Below are 12,506 nucleotides of genomic sequence, written 5' to 3'. Positions count from 1 at the left end.
TAAAAGTGCCTCAGAAGTGCTTTGATCCACCATAGAATATCCCAACAGTCGCCAAAAGTGCCTCAGAAGTGCTTGGATCCACCATAGAATACCCTCGACAGTCACAAAAAGTGCCTAGGAAGTGCTTGGATCCACCATAGAATACCCTCGACCGTCACCAAAAGTGCCTCAGAAGTGCTTGGATCCACCATAGAATACCCTCGACAGTCACCAAAAGTGCCTCAGAAGTGCTTGGATTAACCATGTTATACTCTCAACAGTCACCAAAAGTGCCTCAGAAGGGCTTGGATCCACCATGGAATACCCTCGACAGTCACCAAAAGTGCCTCAGAAGTGCTTGGATCCACCATAGAATACCCTCGACAGTCACCAAAAGTGCCTCAGAAGTGCTTGGATCCACCATAGAATACCCTCAACAGTCACCAAAAGTGCCTCAGAAGGGCTTGGATCCACCATGGAATACCCTCGACAGTCACCAAAAGTGCCTCAGAAGTGCTTGGATCCACCATAGAATACCCTCGACAGTCACCAAAAGTGCCTCAGAAGTGCTTGGATCCACCATTGAATACCCTTGACAGTCACCAAAAGTGCCTCAGAAGTGCTTGGATCCACCATAGAATACCCTCGACAGTCACAAAAAGTGCCTAGGAAGTGCTTGGATCCACCATAGAATACCCTCGACAGTCACTAAAAGTGCCTTAGAAGTGCTTGGATCCACCACCGAATACCCTCGACAGTCACAAAAAGTGCCTAGGAAGTGCTTGGATCCACCATAGAATACCCTCGACCGTCACCAAAAGTGCCTCAGAAGTGCTTGGATCCACCTTAGAATGTCCTCGACAGTCACCAAAAGTGCCTCAGAAGTGCTTGGATTCACCATAGAGTACCCTCGACAGTCACTAAAAGTGCGTCAGATGTGCTTGATCCACCATAGACTACCCTCGACAGTCACCAAAAGAGTCTCAGAAGTGCTTTGATCCGACATAGAATACTCTCGACAGTCACCAAAAGTGCCTCAGAAGTGCTTAGATCCGCCATAGAATACCCTCGACAGTCACCAAAAGTGCCTTAGAGGTGCTTGGATCCACCACAGAATACTCTCGACAGTCATCAAAAGAGCCTCAGAAGTGCTTGGATCCACCATAGAATTCTCTCGACAGTCACCAAAAGTGCCTCAGAAGTGCTTGGATCCACCTTAGAATGTCCTCGACAGTCACCAAAAGTGCCGTAGAAGTGCTTTGATCCACCATAGAATACTCTCGACAGTCATCAAAAGTGCCTTAGAAGTGCTTGGATCCACCATATAATACCCTCGACAGTCACCAAAAGTGCCTCAGAAGTGCTTGGATCCACCTTAGAATGTCCTCGACAGTCACCAAAAGTGCCGTAGAAGTGCTTTGATCCACCATAGAATACCCTCGACAGTCACCAAAAGTGCTTCAGAAGTGCTTGGATCCAGCAAAGAATACCCTCGACAGTCACCAAAAGTGCCTTAGAAGTGCTTGAATCCACCATAGAATACCCTCGACAGTCACCAAAAGTGCCTTAGAAGTGCTTGGATCCACCATAGAATACCCTCGACAGTCACCAAAAGTGCTTCAGAAGTGCTTGGATCCAGCAAAGAATACCCTCGACAGTCACCAAAAGTGCCTTAGAAGTGCTTGAATCCACCATAGAATACCCTCGACAGTCACCAAAAGTGCCTCAGAAGTGCTTGGATCCGGCATAGAATACTCTCGACAGTCACCAAAAGTGCTTCAGAAGTGCTTGGATCCACCATAGAATACCCTCGAGAGTTACCAAAAGTGCCTTAGAAGTGCTTGGATCCACCATAGAATACTCTCGACAGTCATCAAAAGTGCCTTAGAAGTGCTTGGATCCACCATAGAATACACTCGACAGTCACCAAAAGTGCTTCAGAAGTGCTTGGATCCAGCATAGAAACCCTCGACAGTCACCAAAAGTGCCTTAGAAGTGCTTGAATCCACCATAGAATACCCTCGACAGTCACCAAAAGTGCCTCAGAAGTGCTTGGATCCACCATAAAATAACCTCGACAGTCACCAAAAGAGTCTCAGAAGTGCTTGGATCCGGCATAGAATACTCTCGACAGTCACCAAAAGTGCCTCAGAAGTGCTTGGATCCACCTTAGAATGTCCTCGACAGTCACCAGAAGTGCCGTAGAAGTGCTTTGATCCACCATAGAATACCCTCGACAGTCACCAAAAGTGCCTAAGAAGTGCTTGGATCCACCATAGAATACCCTCGACAGTCACCAAAATTGCCTCAGAAGTGCTTGGATCCACCATAGAATTCTCTCGACAGTCACCAAAAGTGCCTCAGAAGTGCTTGGATCCACCTTAGAATGTCCTCGACAGTCACCAAAAGTGCCGTAGAAGTGCTTTGATCCACCATAGAATACTCTCGACAGTCATCAAAAGTGCCTTAGAAGTGCTTGGATCCACCATATAATACCCTCGACAGTCACCAAAAGTGCCTCAGAAGTGCTTGGATCCACCTTAGAATGTCCTCGACAGTCACCAAAAGTGCCGTAGAAGTGCTTTGATCCACCATAGAATACCCTCGACAGTCACCAAAAGTGCTTCAGAAGTGCTTGGATCCAGCAAAGAATACCCTCGACAGTCACCAAAAGTGCCTTAGAAGTGCTTGAATCCACCATAGAATACCCTCGACAGTCACCAAAAGTGCCTTAGAAGTGCTTGGATCCACCATAGAATACCCTCGACAGTCACCAAAAGTGCTTCAGAAGTGCTTGGATCCAGCAAAGAATACCCTCGACAGTCACCAAAAGTGCCTTAGAAGTGCTTGAATCCACCATAGAATACCCTCGACAGTCACCAAAAGTGCCTCAGAAGTGCTTGGATCCGGCATAGAATACTCTCGACAGTCACCAAAAGTGCTTCAGAAGTGCTTGGATCCACCTTAGAATGTCCTCGACAGTCACCAAAAGTGCCGTAGAAGTGCTTTGATCCACCATAGAATACTCTCGACAGTCATCAAAAGTGCCTTAGAAGTGCTTGGATCCACCATAGAATACACTCGACAGTCACCAAAAGTGCTTCAGAAGTGCTTGGATCCAGCATAGAATACCCTCGACAGTCACCAAAAGTGCCTTAGAAGTGCTTGAATCCACCATAGAATACCCTCGACAGTCACCAAAAGTGCCTCAGAAGTGCTTGGATCCACCATAAAATAACCTCGACAGTCACCAAAAGAGTCTCAGAAGTGCTTGGATCCGGCATAGAATACTCTCGACAGTCACCAAAAGTGCCTCAGAAGTGCTTGGATCCACCTTAGAATGTCCTCGACAGTCACCAGAAGTGCCGTAGAAGTGCTTTGATCCACCATAGAATACCCTCGACAGTCACCAAAAGTGCCTAAGAAGTGCTTGGATCCACCATAGAATACCCTCGACAGTCACCAAAATTGCCTCAGAAGTGCTTGGATCCACCATAGAATACCCTCGACAGTCAAAAAATTGCGTCAGAAGTGCTTGAATCCCCCATAGAATACCCTAGAAAGTCACCAAAAATGCCTAAGAAGTGCTTGGATCCACCTTAGAATACCCTCGACAGTCACCAAAAGTGCCTTAGAAGTGCTTGAATCCAACATAGAATACCCTCGAGAGTTACCAAAAGTGCCTCAGAAGTGTTTGGATCCACCATAGAATACCCTCGACAGTCAAAAAAATTGCGTCAGAAGTGCTTGAATCCCCCATAGAATACCCTAGAAAGTCACCAAAAATGCCTAAGAAGTGCTTGGATCCACCATAGAAAACCCTAGTAAGTCACCAAAAGTGGCTCAGAAGTGCTTGGATCCACCATAGAATACCCTCGACAGTCACCAAAAGTGCCTAAGAAGTGCTTGGATCCACCATAGAATACCCTCGAATGTCACCAAAAGTGCCTCAAAAGTGCTTGGATCCACCATAGAATACCCTCGACAGTCAAAAAAATTGCGTCAGAAGTGCTTGAATCCCCCATAGAATACCCTAGAAAGTCACCAAAAATGCCTAAGAAGTGCTTGGATCCACCTTAGAATACCCTCGACAGTCACCAAAAGTGCTTAAGAAGTGCTTGGATCCACCATAGAAAACCCTAGTAAGTCACCAAAAGTGGCTCAGAAGTGCTTGGATCCACCATAGAATACCCTCGACAGTCACCAAAATTGCCTCAGAAGTGCTTGGATCCACCATAGAATACCCTCGACAGTCAAAAAAATTGCGTCAGAAGTGCTTGAATCCCCCATAGAATACCCTAGAAAGTCACCAAAAATGCCTAAGAAGTGCTTGGATCCACCTTAGAATACCCTCGACAGTCACCAAAAGTGCCTTAGAAGTGCTTGAATCCAACATAGAATACCCTCGAGAGTTACCAAAAGTGCCTCAGAAGTGCTTGGATCCACCATAGAATACCCTCGAATGTCACCAAAAGTGCCTCAAAAGTGCTTGGATCCACCATAGAATACCCTCGACAGTCAAAAAAATTGCGTCAGAAGTGCTTGAATCCCCCATAGAATACCCTAGAAAGTCACCAAAAATGCCTAAGAAGTGCTTGGATCCACCATAGAATACCCTCGACAGTCACCAAAAGTGCTTAAGAAGTGCTTGGATCCACCATAGAAAACCCTAGTAAGTCACCAAAAGTGGCTCAGAAGTGCTTGGATCCACCATAGAATACCCTAGAAAGTCACCAAAAGTGCCTAAGAAGTGCTTGGATCCACCATAGAATACCCTCGACAGTCACCAAAATTGCCTCAGAAGTGCTTGGATCCACCATAGAATACCCTCGACAGTCAAAAAAATTGCGTCAGAAGTGCTTGAATCCCCCATAGAATACCCTAGAAAGTCACCAAAATGCCTAAGAAGTGCTTGGATCCACCATAGAATACCCTCGACAGTCACCAAAAGTGCTTAAGAAGTGCTTGGATCCACCATAGAAAACCCTAGTAAGTCACCAAAAGTGGCTCAGAAGTGCTTGGATCCACCATAGAATACCCTAGAAAGTCACCAAAAGTGCCTAAGAAGTGCTTGGATCCACCATAGAATACCCTCGACAGTCACCAAAATTGCCTCAGAAGTGCTTGGATCCACCATAGAATACCCTCGACAGTCAAAAAATTGCGTCAGAAGTGCTTGAATCCCCCATAGAATACCCTAGAAAGTCACCAAAAATGCCTAAGAAGTGCTTGGATCCACCTTAGAATACCCTCGACAGTCACCAAAAGTGCCTTAGAAGTGCTTGAATCCAACATAGAATACCCTCGAGAGTCACCAAAAGTGCCTCAGAAGTGCTTGGATCCACCATAGAATACCCTCGAATGTCACCAAAAGTGCCTCAAAAGTGCTTGGATCCACCATAAAATACCCTCGACAGTCACCAAAAGTGCCTCAGAAGTGCTTGGATCCACCATTGAATATCTTCGACAGTCACCAAAAGTGCATCAGTAGTGCTTGCATCCAGCATAGAAAATCCTCGACAATCACCAAAATTGCCTCAGAAGTGCTTGGATCCTCCATAGACTACTTACGACGGTCACCAAAAGTGCCCCAGAAGTGCTTGGATCCACCATAGAATACCCTCGAGAGTTACCAAAAGTGCCTCAGAAGTGCTTGGATCCACCATAGAATACCCTCGACAGTGACCAAAAGTGCCTCAAAAGTGCTTGGATCCACCATAGAATACCCTCAACAGTCACAAAAAGAGCCTCAGAAGTGCTTGGATCCACCATAGAATACCCTAGAAAGTCACCAAAAGTGCCTCAGAAGTGCTTGGATTCACCATAGAATACCCTAGAAAGTCACCAAAAGTGCCTGTTGCAACTGCAACTCCGTCGGCTCCTCGACGGCGGCGAACAAGGTATAACGACCGTTTTATTAACGTACAAACTTTACTTTATTTAAAAAAGGATCGACCGATTATAAACTCACAAGCTTTTATTTTAGTAGTTTTAAAAAACGCGGTCTATCGTTCGCTAACTTTTAAAGAGACCGTTTGTTCTGCGCACGGTGTATTTATCCCTTTTTTTTTCCGCGATGGCCGTTGCGCCATCGCGTTACGCAGCGAACGTTGCCCTTTCTGAAATGTTCGAAATTCGAAGATCGATCTTGTCACCCTATCTAAACGTCTAAACCTATCTCCTGTCATTTAGCTTGTTTACATTCCGCATGCCATAATAAGGGACACGCGGTTTGTCGGCACGGTTACTCGTAACATTCTCCCCCCCGGTAAGTCGCTCTCAGCGACTTAGCTTCGTTGTGCCGACCTCCAATATAGCAACATTTACTGCCGGTCTATCTAACAAACCACTATTTGTCTGTATAGTTACGCGCCGCACTTGATTGTCAGCAGCTCGATACACCTTTACAATTCGTCCCCTAGGCCAGCAGTTCCGCGGGTTGTTTCCATCCGCAACCAATACCAAGTCGCCTTCATCTAATGGTTTCGTCTGCTTGTACCATCTCGATCGCTTCGTTAGTGTTGGTAGGTACTCGATTACCCATCTCTTCCAAAACATGTCTGCAAACTGTTGTGCTGATTTCCAGGATTTACGCACGGACGGAGTGGAATCGTCAAAGGGTAGCGGAGGCTTGCTTCCGTTCGAACTGCCTAAAATGAATGATTTGGCGTTAAGGGAGATTCAGCTTCATCTTCGAGTGGAATTTCTGTCAGGGGTCGTGAGTTAACAATCAGCTCCACTTCACTCAACCTAGCCCGTAATAGCTCATCGGTGGGGTGATGAGGAAGGTCAAAGGAGGCAAGCGTCTTTTTTATTGATTGGATCAATCTCTCCCATGACCCACCAAAATGCGGTGCTGCAGGTGGGTTAAAAACCCACTTTGTCCCGGGTTGCACAAACTCTGCCATCAACCGGTCCACATCAATCAGTGCAGCAGCTTCCTTCAGTTCACGAGATGCGCCTACAAAATTGGTGCCTCTATCACTAACGAACTCCAGTGGCAGTCCCTTTCTAGCGGTGAAATTGCGGATCGCGAAAATACACGAGTCTGTAGAAAGACTATGCGCAACCTCGATGTGTATTCCTCTGGTAGTGAGGCAGGTGAAAATCACCCCCCAGCGTTTTTCGGTTCTTCTTCCGACTGCTACTATCATCGGTCCGAAGTAGTCGATCCCGGTGTAAGAAAATGGATGCTGGTAGGCAGCTAGCCGTTGGTACGGGAGGTCTCCCATAGCAGGATTTTGTGGAGCGGTTTTATATACCTTGCAGTATTGACAACAGCGTCTTACTCGGCTATAAGTGCTCTTGAGCTTCGGAACGTGATATTTAAGTCGAATTTCATTGAGTGCTGTTTGATGGTTCGCGTGCCGATATTTCTCGTGATACCAACTGATTATTAGTTCGGTGGCATAGTGGTTATTTGGAATTATCACCGGTCGTTTGGTGTCATCGCCAACCCACATGCATTTCTCGATTCTTCCCTTCATTCGCAGGACTTTGTGTTCATCGATGAAAGGGCTCAGTTGGTATAGCGGGCTAGTCTTTTTGAGTGGCTTTTTCCAAGGCTGACATTGTAGCTCGATATCGCTTAACATCCCGATTTCATCCGCATATTCGTCTCTCTGAGCTTGTCGATAGATTGCATTTTCAGCTTGTACCAGTTCATCCTGCGTAAGCTCTCCTCGTTGTTTTAGTTTACCCTTTCGACAATTTGTTATGAAGCGGTATACGTATGCAACTGCTCGTAGCAGTCGCTGCCACTTAGAAAAACGAGTGAACTCTAATAGTGGCATATACATCGAGTGGTGCAGTAATTTGTGGCGTATTTCTTCGTCCGTTGCACCCGGTTCCATTTCCTTTTTTGGCCACTCACTGGTCGATTTCCATAGGAAATCGGGACCGCGGAACCATCTGCTGGTGGGCCCGAGTTCCGGAACCTTTTGCCATTTTGTCCCTTCATCGGCTACGTTCATTTTCGTGGACACCCAGTTCCAATCTACAGCATTAGAGGTTTCCACAATTTCGCTGATGCGTACGGCAACGAATTGGCTATACTTTCGGTGATCTGCATTAATCCAGCTAATGACGGTTCGTGAATCCGTCCAATACACTTCACGAGTGATTTGCAGACGATGCGAGCTTTTTATTGTTTGGGCCAATCGTGTTCCTATGACTGCCGCTTGAAGCTCTAACCTTGGTATGGATGTGAAGGATATCGGTGCAACTTTAGTTTTTGAGCCCACCAATGCACATTCTATCAGCCCGTCTCTTTCGAATCTAAAGTAGGCTACAGCGGCCATCCCGTTCTCACTGGCGTCGCAGAAGATGTGAAGTTCTATGTGACATTGATTTAAATGCGTGGCCTGCCGGTAACACCTCGGTATGCTCACAAATTGTAAACTAGGCAGAACGGATACCCATGTTTGCCATTTCACAAGCAAACTACCAGAAATTTCTTCATCCCATTGAGTCTTTGCGCGCCACACTTCTTGCAGCAGGATCTTCAGGTACATGAGAAGGTGACCAATTAGCCCCAGAGGATCATATATAGACATGAGTATTTTCAAAATCTCTCTCTTTGTAGGTACTCGTCCTTGTAGTAATGTATGCGGCTCATATCGTGGAGAGATTTTAAACGTGAACACATCCGTCTCCGTGTTCCACCACATGCCGAGTACTTTCTCTGTCGCAAGTTCAACTTCGACGGGTGCTTCTGCTCCAGGCTCAACCCGGTTCATTGCAGCTTTAACCTTTGATGAATTGGACAACCAATTACGGATCTCAAATCCGCCTTGTGAGTGAATGAAGCAACTTCCTGTGCTAATTGGATAGCTTCATCTTCAGTTTCTATACTAGAGAGCATGTCATCAACGTAGTGCTCATATTTGATGCATTCGACTGCCCTTTGATATTGTTCTTCAAATCTTTCTGCGTTCAGATTTTTTACATAGTGCGCGGTGCTTGGAGAACATGCTGCACCAAACGTCATAACCTGTAGCACATATTGTTGAGGAGTGCTTCCAATTTCTCCATCATTCCAGAGAAACATTTGACTTCGTTGGTCTCGCGGGTTCATCCGCACTTGAAAAAACATTTCTCGAATGTCACCGGTCACTGCTACCTTATATTCCCGAAATTTATAAAGAACCGTGAGCAGTCCTACAAGTTGATCCGGTCCGGTCAGTAAAAACGAGTTTAGGCTGACCCCATTCACCTTTGCAGCAGCATCAAATACTACTCGTATCTTGCCAGGTTTGTTCGGGTTCGTGACAGGAAAAATCGGTAGGAACCAGTCATTTGACTTTTTGCTGCTTTGTTCTATCGGTGAAAGCTTTCTGATGTACCCCTTTTGTTCGTACTCTGCAATTTTGGAGTGCATGGCTTTATTCAGTTCTGGGTTACGGCGCAGTTTTCTCTCCAGACATTCATGACGCTTCAAAGCCATCGCTTTATTATCAGGAAGTTTTATTGTGTCGTACTTCCACAGAAGGCTCGCTTCGAAATGCCCATCTACCAACCGAACATTCGAGGAAAGAATTTTAAGCGCATGTTCTTCGTCATCAGAGCGCAATTGTTTCATTGGTCGATATACTCCTAGCGATTCTAAAGAGAAGTATTCTTTTAGAGCCAGATCCATCTCATCGTCTTTTTTTTTATTGCAGGGGCAGATATGGACGTTCATAAATGTATTTCCGTCGTACCGGTTACAATCTGATGCGCTACTTGAGCATGGCCCGTAAACTACCCATCCAAGTCGGGTTTTTGATGCTGACGGCTCGTTTGTCCCTCTTTCGACCGTTTTAAGGGTTTGGCTCAAGAAGCAATTATCAATGCCAATTAGGACCTTCGCCGAGGCATTTTGATATAATGGTAGTGGAAGACCTCTCAAATGGCTATACTGAGTGGCTAATTGCCTCGGTTCTACTGATTGATCACATAAGCCAAGGGTACGAACTGTATGGACCGTGTTCATGTCATATATGAAAGATGACCCAACGCCAGATATCTTAACAGATAATTCTACGGACTCGTCTTCAACCTGCTTTGGTTACCGGTCCACGATATGCATAATGGACGATGCTTGCCACTGATGCCTAGCTGTCTCAGCAAGTCATGTTCCATAAACGTTGCCGACGATCCGTCATCTAAAATAGCGATAGTATCAACCTTCTTCCCATTCCCATATAACGTAACCGGCACATACTTGAACATAACTCCTCCGGAAGTAGCAGAATGCACGTTACAGCTGGTGTTGACTCGACTCAATTCTGGCGGGATGTCTGATAATAGTTGGCTGCTACCGGACGAGTGTAACAACTGATGATGACGGCGTTCGCACCCATTTACTCCGCACAACGTAGTTACAGGGCATGCACCTGGGTGCTTGCGGAGGCACGTTCTACACAGTGACGCACGCTTTATAGTTGTCCAACGCGAACTCACACTCATGCCTAGGAACCTGCTGCAGTTGGACACGTTAGGACATCCATCCCCACACGCAGAGCAACACCAATTGTTGCCCTCAGTTGTAACTGGTTGTGATGTTGTTACTGCTGTCTGACCTGTGGAATGAATGCACTGATGAGCGTACTTACGGTCGTACTGACGTATATTATTGTCATGCTTCACTCCCTACGACCGCTGGTATGCTTTACACCTCGACTGGCTGCGCGTACAAGCTCCTTCACCCACTCGTTGAAAACTGCCAGCGTGGTATGTGTACAGCGGTTCTGGTAATAGTACCAGTTCAGCCTTATATTCGGCGGCAGCTTGTCCACCAGCTCCTCCAGCAGGGGTCCACCATCGAAATAGCTGTGCAGTCCAGATCCCGTTATCGATGCACAGAAGTTCCTCACAGCGACACCATAATCCACTAAGGCGTCGAACCGGTCTTCCTTCGGGGGCGGCATGCGGCGAATATTGGCCATCAGTGTGTTCACCACTAGTTCTGGACGGCCGTAGCACTCCTTCAAAATCTCGATCGCTTCAGGGATACTATCGGGATATAGCAGACAACTAGCAACTGCTTCACGAGCCTTTCCCTTCAAAGACGCCTGCAGCCGCAGCATATTTTCATCATTTGTGTAGCCACATATCGCCGTAGAGTGTTCATAGTTCGAAATGAATGCCATCCATTCCTTAGGGTCACCACTGAAGACAGGCAATTCACGGCTCGTACATTTTCGCGCTGACACTTGACTCTGGTTAAATAGCGGAAAATTTGCAGAGTAACTATGTGCTGTGGGGTGTGGTGTTGTCCTTTCTGGTATCACTGGCACAAAGCTAACGGCTGGTCTGTACTGGTTAGCTAGCCTTTCATCAGGTCTCGCGATTGGGCTTGTAGAAGGGCGGCATGATTCTTCCAGTATGCGTTTTTTCTCCGCCATACGACGTCGTTCACACCGTTCGATCGCGAGCAGTCTCTCTTCAAGCAGCTGTTGTTCGCACTGCTTATCGATCCGATGAAGTTCCTCTTCAATCGCGGTAGATTGCACGTTCGGTTTTCTACATGTCACAGGCGGCACTTCGACGGCGTAGGGAGGTAGGAGATGGTTATCCGAACGCATCGGCCCAGTAGCGGTGGCGGGAATGTTAAATTCCTGTGGCCGTTGGTCCAGCTCTCCGACACGATCCGTAGTATGCAGCCACTCCTCTATTTCCTGCTCCTTTTCAGCAATCGAAGACGTTGCTTCCACAACAACGTCTGCTATCTCGCGCTCGATTGCCGCTAGCTCGCGTTTAGCTTCGCGGGCTCTCCTCACCAATTCGTTCAGGGTGTCGTTTCGCGGGTTTGTTGATGCCCTCGACGGTGGTCTCGATGACGCCCGTCCAGTGTCCGTAGGCCTGGAAGTAGAGTTGGCCAACGGATCTGCACTGGTTCTGCCGGATCTGCCAGTACTGCTTGGCCTTCCAACGGAGGGGGGAAGCGGCTCCAGCCCTTCGAGTAGAGGCTCTCCTTGATGAAAGATCGGCGTACGGGACATTCTGCAGGCTTCTCTATTCTCACTCGCGACGATGCCTTGGCGATTGGCACTAAAACAGCGCGTTATTAATCGCAAACGCGTTTTTTAAAAAATGTTGCAACTGCAACTCCGTCGGCTCCTCGACGGCGGCGAACAAGGTATAACGACCGTTTTATTAACGTACAAACTTTACTTTATTTAAAAAAGGATCGACCGATTATAAACTCACAAGCTTTTATTTTAGTAGTTTTAAAAAACGCGGTCTATCGTTCGCTAACTTTTAAAGAGACCGTTTGTTCTGCGCACGGTGTATTTATCCCTTTTTTTTCCGCGATGGCCGTTGCGCCATCGCGTTACGCAGCGAACGTTGCCCTTTCTGAAATGTTCGAAATTCGAAGATCGATCTTGTCACCCTATCTAAACGTCTAAACCTATCTCCTGTCATTTAGCTTGTTTACATTCCGCATGCCATAATAAGGGACACGCGGTTTGTCGGCACGGTTACTCGTAACAGTGCCCATAAGTGCTTGAATCCACCATAGACTACCCTCGACAGTCACAAAA

General features: G+C 46.8%; 1 long non-coding RNA gene across 1 annotated transcript; it reads left to right on the top strand.

Moving 5' to 3' along the window:
- The first annotated feature begins 6,036 nt into the window (after positions 1–6,036).
- LOC121603359 lies at positions 6,037–6,639 on the top strand. Its single transcript, XR_006006656.1, has 3 exons — positions 6,037–6,247; positions 6,345–6,503; positions 6,566–6,639. It is a non-coding gene; the product is annotated as an uncharacterized LOC121603359 (long non-coding RNA).
- Positions 6,640–12,506: the final 5,867 nt, after the last annotated feature.

This window comes from Anopheles merus, unplaced genomic scaffold (genome assembly GCF_017562075.2).
Source record: "Anopheles merus strain MAF unplaced genomic scaffold, AmerM5.1 LNR4001170, whole genome shotgun sequence".
NCBI classification, from domain to species: Eukaryota; Metazoa; Arthropoda; class Insecta; order Diptera; family Culicidae; genus Anopheles; species Anopheles merus.
This window is presented reverse-complemented; position numbering and strand designations above follow the sequence as displayed.